We start from the raw sequence: 15211 nt of genomic DNA, 5'->3' as shown, positions 1-15211 counted from the left end.
CTGGAAAATCTGAAATTAGGCAAGTGTTATATGCAGATGATATGACAATATTTTTGAAAGATATTGATTCGGTTAGAAGGTTGCATTATATTTTTGAATCATTTGAAACAAAAATAGTGGTCTTAAAGTGAATAAAACAAAGACACATTTTATGTGGATGAATGAAGATGAGAACAAACCGGATGGACCTTTATTTGGAAATTTGGTTAAGGAAAAACACATTTTAGGGGTTAGTTATTCATAAGATAGAAAATCAAAATTAAAACAAAAAAATGCTTGTATGGTGGAAACAAAGAGATTTAACTATTATGGGTAAAATACATTTGTTGTTACCCATAGGAAAGTGAAAAGTATGCCGCAGACCTGCCGCAGACCTGCCGCAGACCTGCCGCAGACTTTTAGTCTGCGGCAAAGAGTATGCCGAAGTATGCGGCAGAAAGAAATTTTGCTGCAGACTTGCCGCATACCAGTATGCCACAGGAACAGTCTGCGGCAGATCTGCGGCAGATCTGCGGCAGGATGAAATTTTGCTGCAGACTTGCCGCATACTAGTATGCCACAGGAACAGTCTGCGGCAGATCTGCGGCAGGATGAAACTTTGCTCCAGACTTGCCGCATACTAGTATGCCACAGGAACAGTCTGCGGCAGATCTGCGGCAGGATGAAATATTGCTGCATACTTGCCGCATACTAGTATGCCACAGGAACAGTCTGCGGCAGATCTGCGGCAGATCTGCGGCAGGATGAAACTTTGCTCCAGACTTGCCGCATACTAGTATGCCACAGGAACAGTCTGCGGCAGATCTGCGGCAGGATGAAATTTTGCTGCAGACTTGCCGCATACTAGTATGCCACAAGAACAGTCTGCGGCAGATCTGCGGCAGGATGAAATTTTGCTGCAGACTTGCCGCATACTAGTATGCCACAGGAACAGTCTGCGGCAGGTCTGCCACAGGAAATCCCATTAAAGTCTAATAGGGCCAATTGAAACCAATCATCTCATGCATATTCATTATTACTTTACACGTGTGACAGAAAAATACATTTATCATGATTTGTTAAGCAAATTAAGACAATGCACATCATTTTTGTGATTTCTATTTTCCTTTTGCCATTATTAACCAATAGATTATTTTGTCTGATCATGTTACAATTACATTCATGTTTAAGCAATAGATATATTGATTACTAACCAAGAAACTATGATTACTAACCAAGAAACAATATACATATTTAGTATATATATGTGTACGAGCCTGTGTCACTTTAAATGTTACTCTTGAATACACTTCAAATGATCGATGTGATGAAGTTAATACAATTGAGAATAGAATATACCTAATTGGTAATATCGACATACAGATTGGTATTACCTAATTGGTAATATCGATATTGCCAATATCGATTATGAAGTATCAATCAGTTTATCACTGGTTCTTCTACATGCATACTTTATTGCCATGTACTGGATATGAAAGAGTATGCAGCAGGTCTGCAGCAGGTCTATATGAGATATGAATATTCACGACGAAGAGTCTGCGGCAGGTCTGCCGCAGACTCTTCATCATACTGAAAGAGTATGCGGCAAGTCTGCAGCAAGTCTGCGGCAGACCTGCCGCAGACTCTTCATCATACTGAAAGAGTATGCGGCAAGTCTGCGGCAAGTCTGCGGCAAAACTAATTTGCATGTGAAAAAGATGACTGTCTGCGGCAGGTCTGCTGCAGATCTGCGGCAAGTCTGCCGCAGGAGTATGCGGCAGGCTCATTTCTTTCCTATGGGTACTTATGCGCTTTCAAAATTAAATTATATTTCATCTCTCGTTATTGTCCCTCATTGGGTATACAAAGAAGTTGCAAACATTTTATTTGAATTTGTATGGAGGGGGAAAGATCGAATCAAACGGGCAATAATGTATCAGGATTATGACTTTGGAGGATTAAGAATGATTAATTTTGAAACGTCCGTTAAAATACAGCGCATAATGTGGATAAAACGTCTTTTATACATATGGAAACGTTGTATCATCCTCTCAATCTGACTTGCGCGCGTAAAACAAATAAGCATTTTTCCATGAAAAAGTGAAGTTGTCTAAAATGTGCGTTTCTTTCCAGCATTGGGGCGCCCGGAAGTCACTCGGGTAACATTTCATAAAGTATAATATAAGCAGACCATATGCAAATTTTCTGTACTTTTGTCGAAAAAATACATTTATCCAGCACAATGTCGTCTCTTTTTGCGTTGGAGAAGAGCAGATAGCGAGTTTCAATCACACTTTGGCCGCTCTCGCAAGCTCTCACTCGTTTCAATGTGGTCAAGAGACTTTGGGGCAAGCGGTTAATGAAAATACTAATCGTTAGCTTTCTTCTGGTATCAAACTTGTTTTGATTGATTGTATAATTTTGTCGAAATAAAGGAAACAAAAAGGCTCGACCAATAACTTATCAGCGTCTGAATTTACCTTTTGACCTTGGATTCCCTGATGCAAGCGCACTAATGACGTCATCTTCGCTAAATCGGTGTCTTTTATCGTAAAATGCGACACTTTCACAATGTTTATACATCTTTTTTTAATTATTAGTAAGATCAGGGCATGTGAGTCTCACCTCCCTGGTAAGATATAACATATTTTTTCTGATATCACTGAAGTTTTGGGTTTTATTATTATTTTATTATTATTATTTATTTGAGTAATTTTAAAATAAGAGCCATTTTACTTTTTTAATTTACTGGATCGTACCATTAAAGTCGCAGGGTAGAATTTTCCATTTTCCAACCGCGCCAAATTTAATTTACGTTCCGACATTCTGTTAAATGGGTTCGTGTTGTTAAAAATCCACTGCTTTCTGCTCCAACAAACGTCCACATGCGGAGTCGTTTAGCAACTAAATTATTCAAATTAATGGATGCTTCCTAGCTCCCCAGGTGTTTGTGTTGCTGTTGAAGCATTTTGGTTTTATGGTTTCATGCAATAAGTAAGTCAATAAAAGAGTATGTTCTGCACAATAAAAACAATGTGTGTCCCTATTGTACAATGTAATGTGTCCCCTCATTTTGTAATAGTTAATTTACCCATTCACATAATGGAACTACCTGCCCGATGAAGCCAGTGGCCTGTGACCCCTGAGCACTCAACATCGTGTGGGAGTCAGTTCGTGGTCAAATTCTTTTATGAGACAAATACAAGCAAACGTTTCCATATGGGAAAGAAACATTTGGGATGTAAATTGTTTTTGATCATTGCTTACAGTTTGTGGGTGGTAGATTTTTAAAAAAAATGTGATTATGATATAAAAAAGATTAAAACCGTTTTAGATATTCCACCATACTATATGGAAATGTTGCTAGCATGGCAAGAGACAAGAAATTTAAGATATTTGGAGGGTTATATTAATCCAATTATTTTTAATAATCGGAATATATGTATAAATGGAAAAACTATATTTGATAGATACTTGTTTGAAAGAGGGATTGTTCAATGAAAGTGATGCCTACAGCATGTATTATGTTGGGATTAGCAGAGTGACATAATTAATTGAACGTATCAAATGAAATGCATTGCCAATGCTTTTGTAGAAGCAAAGTCACACACGCACACACATACGCGCGCACACATGTTCGTTGATATTTGATATTCGATATTTGATATGTGTGGCATGATTACATTTGGAAGTGATGTTATTTGGATCTGCAAAAACCGATTTCAAACCCGAATCCCAACTGTTTTATTTAACATCACATAAGCAACTTTGGCGCAAGTCGATTTTTGCACTGTTGCAAACAATGCCTCCTGTTCATCCAAGCGTGAACACATACTACACAAAAGTGACACCTAATGATTTGAGATAAAACAATCTTTCATAAGATATACAACCATTTACTGTTCATAGATGATTTTTAAAATAATTATCAATTTTCTAGGTGTAAACTTTTTTTGGACTCACATTGTATAGTCAGCTTTTGCACACACGAATAGTCAATACACTTATAATACACAAATGCACACAATTATGCCAATGTGGCTGATCGGCAAGTTTGACAGTAGACTAACAATATAATTTTTTTAATTATTCTTTTGAACATTTGTATAGTCAGCTTTTGCACACACGAATAGTCAATACACTTATAATACACAAATGCACACAATTATGCCAATGTGGCTGATCGGCAAGTTTGACAGTAGACTAACAATATAATTTTTTTAATTATTCTTTTGGACATCGGTAAGTTGAAAAAAAATTGTATTTTACTGCTATTTAGGTGTCGTCAATTGTCACTAAAGTACCGATTATGAATGCAATCAGTCTAGTTTTGTACAGTGGTGTTTGAAATGTTGAGAATCAATAGCACAGCAAATAATACTCAGCCAGGATAGTAATGCAGCTATGTGATTGTAAATAAGGTTAAGTGATTGTAAATAAGGTTAAGTTTTTCTGCCAACCTCCTCCCTGCTAACGCTTTACTCGACATTAATTTTGCCCTACTTAAATTATGGTATTATTGTTTGGGGTAATACAAACGATTCTTATCTTCATAGAATACTACTTCTACAAAAAAAAGGCTATGCGTGTTATTTGTAACACTTCCTGGAGATCCCATACTGATGTTTTATTTGTTGAAAAAAATGTGTTGAAAATAAATTATTTATATCGTCATAGCCTCGGTCAGTTTATGTACCAGTAATAATACGCTACCCTCAGTCTTCAATTTAATATTCATCAAAAATAAAACTATACCCAAATACCCTACGCGCCAATCTGACGAATTCTATCTGCCATTAACTAGAACTTTACTTGCTAAATCCATATTCACTTACGCAGGCCCGAAGCTATGGACTATTCTTGATGTTAGCATCAAGAATGCCCCCAGCTTAAATTCTTTTAAATTCAAATTTAAAAAATCTTTTTGCCTGATTATCAAGCGTTAGCTCTCCCTCATTAAATTTATTTCACTCAATAAAATACTTTTTTTATATTGTGATTCATTTCGTACTGGCCATCCGTATTCCAATCGGTCCGTGTTGTGTTGTGTGTGTTATAGGTAAGAATACTGCCCTCTCTCGTTCCTTGTCTCTCTTCTTTCCATGTCCCTTTCACTCCTTCTTTGTTATGTTAATTTGGTTTATGTATTTGTGAGTTCCTTTATTATTGAGATACTATTTTTGCAACTATAAGTTATAGGGGCTGCAATCTACAAGCCCAGCTTTTCAGCAGTCTCCTCCATGACCGACCTGTTTTATATGCCTGTTGTACAATGTGGACCAATTACAAATATATTGTTAAGTTTCACTGTTTTACTATGTACAATGCAATCCATTGTGCTTTATTCATGTTGTTGGAAATTGAAAAAAACGAAATGAAATGAAAACAAATTTGTGGATATAAACAATGAACACAAATAAGAGGGGAACACATGCATACAGATACAAGAGAAACAAAATTAAACTACTTTAAACAACCTCTGCCGACTGTGACAACAAGCCCCAGGGGTCTGAGCCATATAGAAATATGTTTTCCAGACACCCTCTATACGAGGATTTCTTTTGAAGCCAAAATACACCCTCAATGAGGATTTCGCGTGTTTTTTCCCCCGAACTCACACCCTAAACGGGTATTTCACAAAAGTGTACTCCTAAACAAGTATTGTAAAAGTGTAACCCCGGCCTTGAGCATTTTGAACGGCGCGATATAGGGATTACCATTTAAGTTGTAAACAATGTACAAAATATACACAAATCAAATTGCGCTTCAGATGTAAAATTCACAATGTAAACATCTATTCCAGTATAGAAGCAATATCATCTACTTTTCCACTTCCAAATGGCATTGGATTTAATGCACAGCCACCATAATGTCCTTGGCTTCGAAAAAATGATTACATTTCGGGGTCGTCGTAAACCCCGGTCGTAAACAAGCAATTATTCACATGCTGGTACGGAAATTATAGTGGTTTCTTGACATTGGCAAGCTTCCGTTACCGAAGGTTATAGATAACCAGCTTTAAATTCGGAGTCGGGATCTAGAAAAATACCCCAAAACGCGTACAGCAGTATTTTGAAAACTACCCTTTTTCTTGAAAATTGACGTTTTTTAACCAATTGACAATCATATATAAACACCTCTTTATACGCATTTTCTTGGTCACGCATGCTTACAGTATTCATATTTGACTGAGACCCCTGAACCACTGCAGGGGTCCGTTTCATAAAACTTGTTATCTATAACAAATGCTAAATTTCTATGACAAATTTGGTCTCAGCCAATCAGATGCGGCCATGATTTCAGTAGCTTATAACAGTAGCTTGTAACTTGTTATTGATATCAAGTTTTATGAAACAGGGCCCTGAACTTCCACAAATCTGAGGTGAACCTTGTACTGCTTTGCAATGGGTTAACCGACATTTTAACAATCATATTTTCTGAAGTGTCAGTCAATTCTCTGAATAAACTTGAAAATTAAATTTCTTACAACAGCTTGACATACAGGTATATTCACATATAGGTATTCGTAAGAGCATCCTCATAGCATCATTAAAGGCTACCGTGAGCTTCTTTATAGGCATACTGCTCTTTTTATACCAGCTTTATACCAACTCAAAAGATGTGTAGTATAAACGGTGTACAATAAGCTCGAACTAATTCAACCTTGACTTTACGATAGCACATATGAAACTCTCTGCACGATGTGTTACCCTGTGCATAATGTTTACGAAACTGTCTATAAATATCTCTATCATCACAAATATCCTCATTTAAATAATGACCTACGTACTTAGCCTCTTTACAATTAAGTTTAGCCCCACACAAATAAAAAATTTGAAATATCAACTTACAATGTTCTTTACAATTCACAATCATAACGTGATTCTTTTTCGCATTACATTTAACATAATTTTCTATACCAAACTGAGAACAAACATTTAGCGAGCTCTGTAAACAGATGATGGACTAAAAATAACAAGATCATCAAAATGATTAACTTTGGTACTACCAACAGAACAGCCAGTACCACAGTTATTCAATTTTACAGATAAATCATCCAAATACAAATTAAATAAGTATGGAGACAAATATACCTCCTTGCAAAACACCATTCCCAACATGAAATGTGCCAGAGAGACAGTTACCCCCATCTCACCGGGTCTATTCGCTATTCGTTATTCGTAAGGACCGTTAATCATAAGGACCGCTATTCATAACGTGAGATGAGGGTCGCTATTCATAATTCATATTGAGTGTCATTAATCATAAGGACCGCTATTCATAATACGAAATTGGGGTCGCTATTTTATAATACGAGTAGAGGGTCGCTATTCATAATTTACATTAGGGGTCACTACTCATAAGGACCGCTATTCATAATACTAAATGAGGGTCGCTACTCGTACTCAGTGGCTGCCGGGCTCACGATCAATTGGGCAAAAAGAATTTCCATTTTCGGTTTAATAAAATTTGGAGTGGACTAAAAGATTATTATTATTATTAGGTGGTCTGTTGAAAACAGATCACCTATTGTTTTCGTCAGAATTTTCTTTCTTTATTATTTATCAGGTGGGCTGTATCTAATACAGACCACCTTATATTTTTGTTAAAATCGTCTTTATCAGGTGGGCTGTATCTAATACAGACCACCTTATATTTTTGTTAAAATCGTCTTTATTCAGGTGGGCTGTATCTAATACAGACCACCTTATATTTTTGTTAAAATCGCCTTTATTTATTCTTTATTATTTATTTTTCTTAATTCTACCCACTTTTTTGTTAACAAGATAACTTGAAAATGGCTCAATCAAATGCCTTGAAATTTGACACACATATGTAAAGGCATAGGAACAAAACAAAGTAATGTTTTCAACATTGACCTTGACTGATGACGTCATCTAGGCGCCATTTTGTGAAATTTTCTGAAAATAAACTCATGATCATATCTTCATAACCAAAAGGTATTTCTCATTCATATTTATTATGATCAAGGTCAATATCAGTCCAGTCAATTTCAGGTCAAAAAACGCGCGCGTGCGCGTACGTCCGCGCGTCAATGCTTGCGCAAAATTTTTAAATGCTTAAAATCGTCTCAAATTTATTTTGCATACGTTTCAGGTCATTTTAAGCATTTTATAAAAAATCGCGCGTACGAGCATGCGCGCGCGTTTTCGCGCGTAACACCATTAAAAAACATAGAATCGCCATTTTTTTTTCTTTCATGATATTTCTCATATTTTTTCAAGGAATTTGATTCCATGTTTATCTCTTTATGACCATTATTAACAAGATGAGCGTAAATTCAAGATAAATGTCAGTGCGCGCGAGGTCTTTTAATACATAGCATATATGGGCAAAAACATGCCTATACAAAATCCGTTATAGCTCTTTGGAATGCACCAGGATCCTCAATTTTTTTTCATATTAAGATAGAGTATGAGTCGGAAATATGATTCCATGTCTCATTTGGCCATTAAGTGTATCGTGACATCATCACAATGGCCTTGGAACTCAAAATACGAATTTGCATATTATGACGTCAGCATATTTATGTAAAATTGATTGTATCTCTGTAAATATTGATCAATTTTCTTCAAAATTTCGATATGTTGTAGCTAAGACAATTCTCTACAAGCGCAGTAATAACCATTTTTCATTTTGATGACGTCATCATAGTGAACATTTTGATTAAAGGCCTCATGTCAAAAACTTCATAATTTGCGTGTTATGCCTATAGAAGGTGAATTTAGTTCACGTTATGAATCTACATGATATTGTCTTTTAAGAATTTGTAAGCAGTATGTCGCTTATTTTTGCCCTATTTTGTCTCAAATGTTAGTTGACCAGCCCACCTATACTTGTTCCAAACAAGTATTATATGTCTAGTTAGGTGGTCTGTTATCAACAGACCACCTATTGTTTTCGTCAGAATTTTCTTTCTTTATTTATTTATTTATTTATTTATTTATTATTTATTTTTATTTCTCCCCGTTTTTTGTTCATCGGTTAACTCAAGATCGGTTGTGTCAATTTCTTTCAATTTTGACACATTAATAGGTCATTGTCATGAGACGTGACAGTAACCTTTTCAAGGTCATCAGGTCATCGTAACGTCATCCAGGCGCCATTTTGTAAAATCACGTTATCCATCATATCTTCATGATGCATAAGCAAAGGTCATTCATATTCATATCACATATATTTCAGGTCAAGGGTCAACAAGTCATGTCATCAAAGGTCACTTAAAGGTCATGACGCGCACGTACGCGCGCGTCAAAATTTTAAAATGCTCAAAATCACTTAACTATTAAACGAGAGTACGAATTAGGTCATTTTAAGCATTTCAAAATTTTCCGTCCGTAAGTGTCACCGCGCACATTGCGCGCGCTCATAACGCGCGTAAAAGGTCAAATTCAATTTGTTTACATGATTTAGATTCCTCTTACCGTAAATGACAATTTACATTAATTTCAGTCACTCTTGACCTTTTATAAGGCCGTGAGCGCGCGTCAAAGTTCAAAATCCGCGCGTGCTGCTATGGGAAATATAATGCAAATTTGATCAAAAACATGACATTTTAAAAATCAAAATAGCTCTTCAGATAATCAATTGATCCCAACTTTTATATCATGGTTGGAAAAAACATGAGTTGGAGATATGATTTCATGTGTAATTTGACCCTCAATTAACTCATGACGTCATCATAATGGCCTCCGAACTCAAAATTTCAATTTGCATATTATGACGTCAGCAGATTTTTGGAAAATTGATTGTATCTCTGTAAATATTGATCAATTTTCTTTCAAATTTTGATATGTTCTACCTGAGAATATTCTCTACAAATGCAGTTACCACGATATTTCATTTTGACAATGGTATCATGGCGTATTTTTGCGATTAAAGGAGGCATGTCAATTTTTCACATTTTGCGTGTATTCTCTATGGGACATGACTTTTTCTCAAAACTGGATTCTACATTCTCGTCTTTCGCGAGCCATATCTCCGTCGTTTTATCTTTGTTTACGCTGAGCTTTGAGTGTGTTGTAGCTGAGACAATAAGCTATCACAAGTGTGCCCTTTATTTCTCGATCAGATGCCGGGATCATGCTCATATCTCACATACAAAGTGGGATTTGATAATTCCAATTTCCGTTTACGTGTAATCTCTATGGGAAATGTTTTGGTATATCGGTAACGCACTTGACTTCCGACCTCGAGGTCCCTGGTTCGAGTCCGGGCGTCTCCAACAATTTTTTTTCTTCACTTTTTTTTCTTTTTGACCTTTCACTCTACCATCTCCTTTGAATATTAAAACACGTACAATTGCAAATAATGTAATAAACAACCATATTTACTTTATTATTACCCTATTATCACTAGATCCATTACTTTTGGCGTGTAATCCTTATGGGAGATGACCTTTTCTCAAATCTGGATTCTACATTCTTGTCTTTTGCAAGCAATATCGCTGTTATTTCTGCTTGGTTTTTGTTGATTTTTGAGTATGTTGTAGCTGAGACTATACGCTATCTAAATGTTCTCTAATTTTGTTCAGTCTGATGTCATCGTGGTCTGTTGATGATAATCATCAACATCATCATGATCATCATGATCATCATCGTCATCCCCATTACTATCAAGATCATCATCATGATGATCATCATGATGATCATCATTGTTTACATGTCTATATAACTTCTCCCTTTCTCAATATAGTAAATATTATAATCTCTCATAAGACTTGAAGACAGACCACCTAATTCGTCCCCATGACGAATTAAATTTCTAGTTTATTATTTATTTTTCTTAATTCTACCCACTTTTTTGTTAACAAGATATCTTGAAAATGGTTTAATCAAATGCTTTGATATTTGGCACACATATGTATAGGCATATGGACAAAACACAGTAAGGTTTTCAACCTTGACCTTGACTGATGACGTCATCTAGGCGCCATTTTGTGAAATTTTCTGAAAATAAACTCATGATCATATCTTCATAACCAAAAGGTATTTCTCATTCATATTTATTATGATCAAGGTCAATATCAGTCCAGTCAATTTCAGGTCAAAAAACGCGCGCGTGCGCGTACGTCCGCGCGTCAATGCTTGCGCAAAATTTTTAAATGCTTAAAATCGTCTCAAATTTATTTTGCATACGTTTCAGGTCATTTTAAGCATTTTATAAAAAATCGCGCGTACGAGCATGCGCGCGCGTTTTCGCGCGTAACACCATTAAAAAACATAGAATCGCCATTTTTTTTTCTTTCATGATATTTCTCATATTTTTTCAAGGAATTTGATTCCATGTTTATCTCTTTATGACCATTATTAACAAGATGAGCGTAAATTCAAGATAAATGTCAGTGCGCGCGAGGTCTTTTAATACATAGCATATATGGGCAAAAACATGCCTATACAAAATCCGTTATAGCTCTTTGGAATGCACCAGGATCCTCAATTTTTTTTCATATTAAGATAGAGTATGAGTCGGAAATATGATTCCATGTCTCTTTTGGCCATTAAGTGTATCGTGACATCATCACAATGGCCTTGGAACTCAAAATACGAATTTGCATATTATGACGTCAGCATATTTATGTAAAATTGATTGTATCTCTGTAAATATTGATCAATTTTCTTCAAAATTTCGATATGTTGTAGCTAAGACAATTCTCTACAAGCGCAGTAATAACCATTTTTCATTTTGATGACGTCATCATAGTGAACATTTTGATTAAAGGCCTCATGTCAAAAACTTCATAATTTGCGTGTTATGCCTATAGAAGGTGAATTTAGTTCACGTTATGAATCTACATGATATTGTCTTTTAAGAATTTGTAAGCAGTATGTCGCTTATTTTTGCCTTATTTTGTCTCAAATGTTTGTTGACCAGCCCACCTATACTTGTTCCAAACAAGTATTATATGTCTAGTTTATTCTTTATTTTTTATTTATTGTTCCCACTTTTTTGTTAACAGGATAACTCAAGATCGGTTCGATCAATTTCCTTCAATTTCGGCACAGTCATAGGTCATTGTCATGAGACGTGACAGTAACATTTTCAAGGTCATCAAATCTTCATGACGTCATCCAGGCGCCATTTTGTGTTTTTTTTGGTACTTTTTACTCATGATCATATCTTCTTAACGGAAAATCATTTCTCATTCATATTTATCATGATTAAGGTCAATGTCCGTCCGGTCAATTTCAGGTCAAAAAACGCGCGCGCATGCGTACGTCCGCGTGTCAGCGCGCGCGCAAAAAATAAAAATGCTCCAAATCGTTTAAAATTAATTTTGCATACGTTTAAGGCCATTTTAAACGTTTCGCAAAAAAAAGCTCGCACGCGCTTTTTCGCGCGTACTGGTATTTGCCCACATAAAATCGCAAAATTTTCTCTGTCATCATATTTGGCATTTTTTTCCAAGCATTTTGATACCTTGTTCACCTTTTTCTGCCCATTAATAACGGAATGAGCGTCCGTTTAAGATAATGTCCGTGCGTGCGAGCTCTTGTAATACATAGCATACATGGGCAAAAATATGCCTATACAAAATCCATTGTAGCGCTTTAGGATGCAAGATGAACCCAATTTTGTTTTCATATTTTGATAGAGTATGAATTGGAGATATGATCCCATGTCTCATTTGACCCTCAATTGACTCATGACGTCATCATAATGGCCTCCGAATTCAAAATTTCAATTTGCATATTATGACGTCATCATATTTTTGGAAAATTGATTGTATCTTTGTAAATATTGATCAATTTTCATCCAAATTTTGATATGTTTTAGCTTGGACAATTCTCTACAGATGCATTGACCACAAATTTCATTTAGACGAAAGCATCATGGCGTATTTTTGCGATTAAAGGAGGCATGTCAATTTTTTACATTTTGCGTGTATTCTCTAAGGGACATGACTTTTTCTGAAAACTGGATTCTACATTCCCTTCTTTCACGAGCAATATCTCCGTCGTTTTAGCTTCGTTTTCGCTGAGCATCGAGTATGTTGTAGCTGAGACAATAAGCTATAACGAGTGTGCCATTTATTTCTCGATCAGATGCCGGGATCATGCTCATATTTCACTTGCAAAGTGGGATTTGAGAATTTCATTTTCCGTTTACGTGTAATCGCTATGGGATATGTTTTGGTATATCGGTAACGCACTTGACTTCGGACCTCGAGATCCCTGGTTCGAGTCCGGGAGTCTCCAACAATTTTTTTTCTTCATTTTTTTTTCTTTTTTGACTTTTCAATGATCATAAAATTGAAAACAGACCACCTAATTCGTCCCCATGACGAATTAAATTTCTAGTTATTATTATTATTATTATTATAAAACGAAATGAGGGTCGCTATTCATAATATAGAGTAAGGGTCGCTATTGATAATGGGAGTAGAGGGTCGCTATTCATAATAGGAAATGAGGGTCACTATTCATAGTGGGAATAGAGGGTCACTATTCAAAATAGGGTCATTATTCATAACACGAAATGGGGGTCGCTTTTCATAATAGGAGTAGGGTGTCGCTATTCATAATAGGAGTAGGGGTTCGCTATTCATAATAAGAAATGAGGGTCGCTATTCGTAATAGGAGTAGAGTGTCGCTATTCATAATAGGGGTAGGGGTTCGCTATTCGTAATACGAATTGAGGGTTGCTATTCATAATATGAGTAGAGGTTCGCTATTCATAATAAGAAATGAGGGTCGCTGTTCATAATATGTTTTTGTAGAAAGTAGCTTTTAGTAGGACTTTTGGACCCACAAATTATACAGTGGGTCCCAGAAGAAACGAAACCGAGAATTATCGATGTTTTATCATAACTTAATCACAATTATAATTGATAAATGACACATATTTGGAAAGCTTAGATCCTCCTCTTTCATTTGATGCAACTCGTATAGTGTTTCACGCATGAGTGATTACAATGAAGTTGAAGAGAAGTAACCAAAAAGTCATTTGGCGGACGGTATCTGAATTTCAAAGAGAAAATCACATTTCGAGAAAGTTGAGTTTCTGCTCTTTCATATGACACCTCAGTCAGGAAGAATGAGCAAGGAATGACAAAGTTCTGTTGGTTTGAAGCAGTGCTTGCATTTCCAAAAAAGTTATTAAACGAATTCGTTTTCTCTGGCTACCTACCGTAGCAACAAACATAATTAACAAAAGACTTAACCCTAAAAAGGCCGGACTATTTGAGGTATTAGTACGGCTGGGGGGGGGGGGGGGCATTATGGCCCCCTTTAAGATCTCGGCCGCGAAGTTGCCGATCGCCGCGAAAATTTGCACGCATGTCAAGTGAAGTGTATAGAATAATAATTATGATAATTTTCAATTTTTTGAAAAATTCACTCATTTGCATATTTATTAGACCATTCTGAATAATAATACGACAATTTTTTTTTGGAAGAGCCAGCTTATTCTTAATGTTATCCCTTGTTTTGATAATTTCTCATGTATTTCATTGTTTGTTTAACTTATGTATTTCATTGTTTATGTTGTTTTATTTCATTTCTTACTACAATTCCACTATTTTGACTCCCAAAACAACCACCTAAACTTTAAACAAGACCCAATAACCCATGTTCGATCTGTTTTTAGGAAAAATGACTTTTCCATATGTTTGTACACAAAAGACGAAAATGAGCGATTTTTGGGCTAACATGCAAAGACAAAAGGTCACGTGACCTTGTAACCGTAGGTCTGATTTTCAAATAAATTCTTTTAAAAGTTGCGCAAGACTCGAAAAAAAAAAAAGTCAACGAGCGGCGGGGCGCCATCCATATGCGTTCCCGAACCATCGGAAAAATCGCGGAGGGGGGGGGGGGGCATAATGGCCCCCGGCCTTATTAGGGTTAACTCCGTTTCATTGACAATCAGCCGTAGACGAAAAACTTCATGCATAGCTGATTGTCAACGGAACGGAGTTAAGTCTTTTGTCGATTCAGCTTGTTGCTACGGAAAAGGATAAAAAGGTTTCCCAACTGACAGAAAGACAATATATAAATTGTCTTATCGTCATGTCAGCCAATCTATGTTACACTATAATTTTGAAATTTGTTTTCTAATGTTATAAACAAAATTGAGAATTTAAATCAATACATTTTGAATCATTACATCCTCCAGCCCCCCCCCCCCCCCTCCAAGTTGAGGGGTGGCAAGATTTCCTAAAAGAGGGACAAATTACGATAGGATTATGTGTGTGTTATGTTTTCCTTTTTTC

Source organism: Strongylocentrotus purpuratus, unplaced genomic scaffold, assembly GCF_000002235.5.
Source record: "Strongylocentrotus purpuratus isolate Spur 01 unplaced genomic scaffold, Spur_5.0 spur5_scaffold_3, whole genome shotgun sequence".
NCBI lineage: Eukaryota > Metazoa > Echinodermata > Echinoidea > Camarodonta > Strongylocentrotidae > Strongylocentrotus > Strongylocentrotus purpuratus.
The sequence above is the reverse complement of the archived record's forward strand: the minus strand, read 5'-3'. Positions refer to the sequence as shown.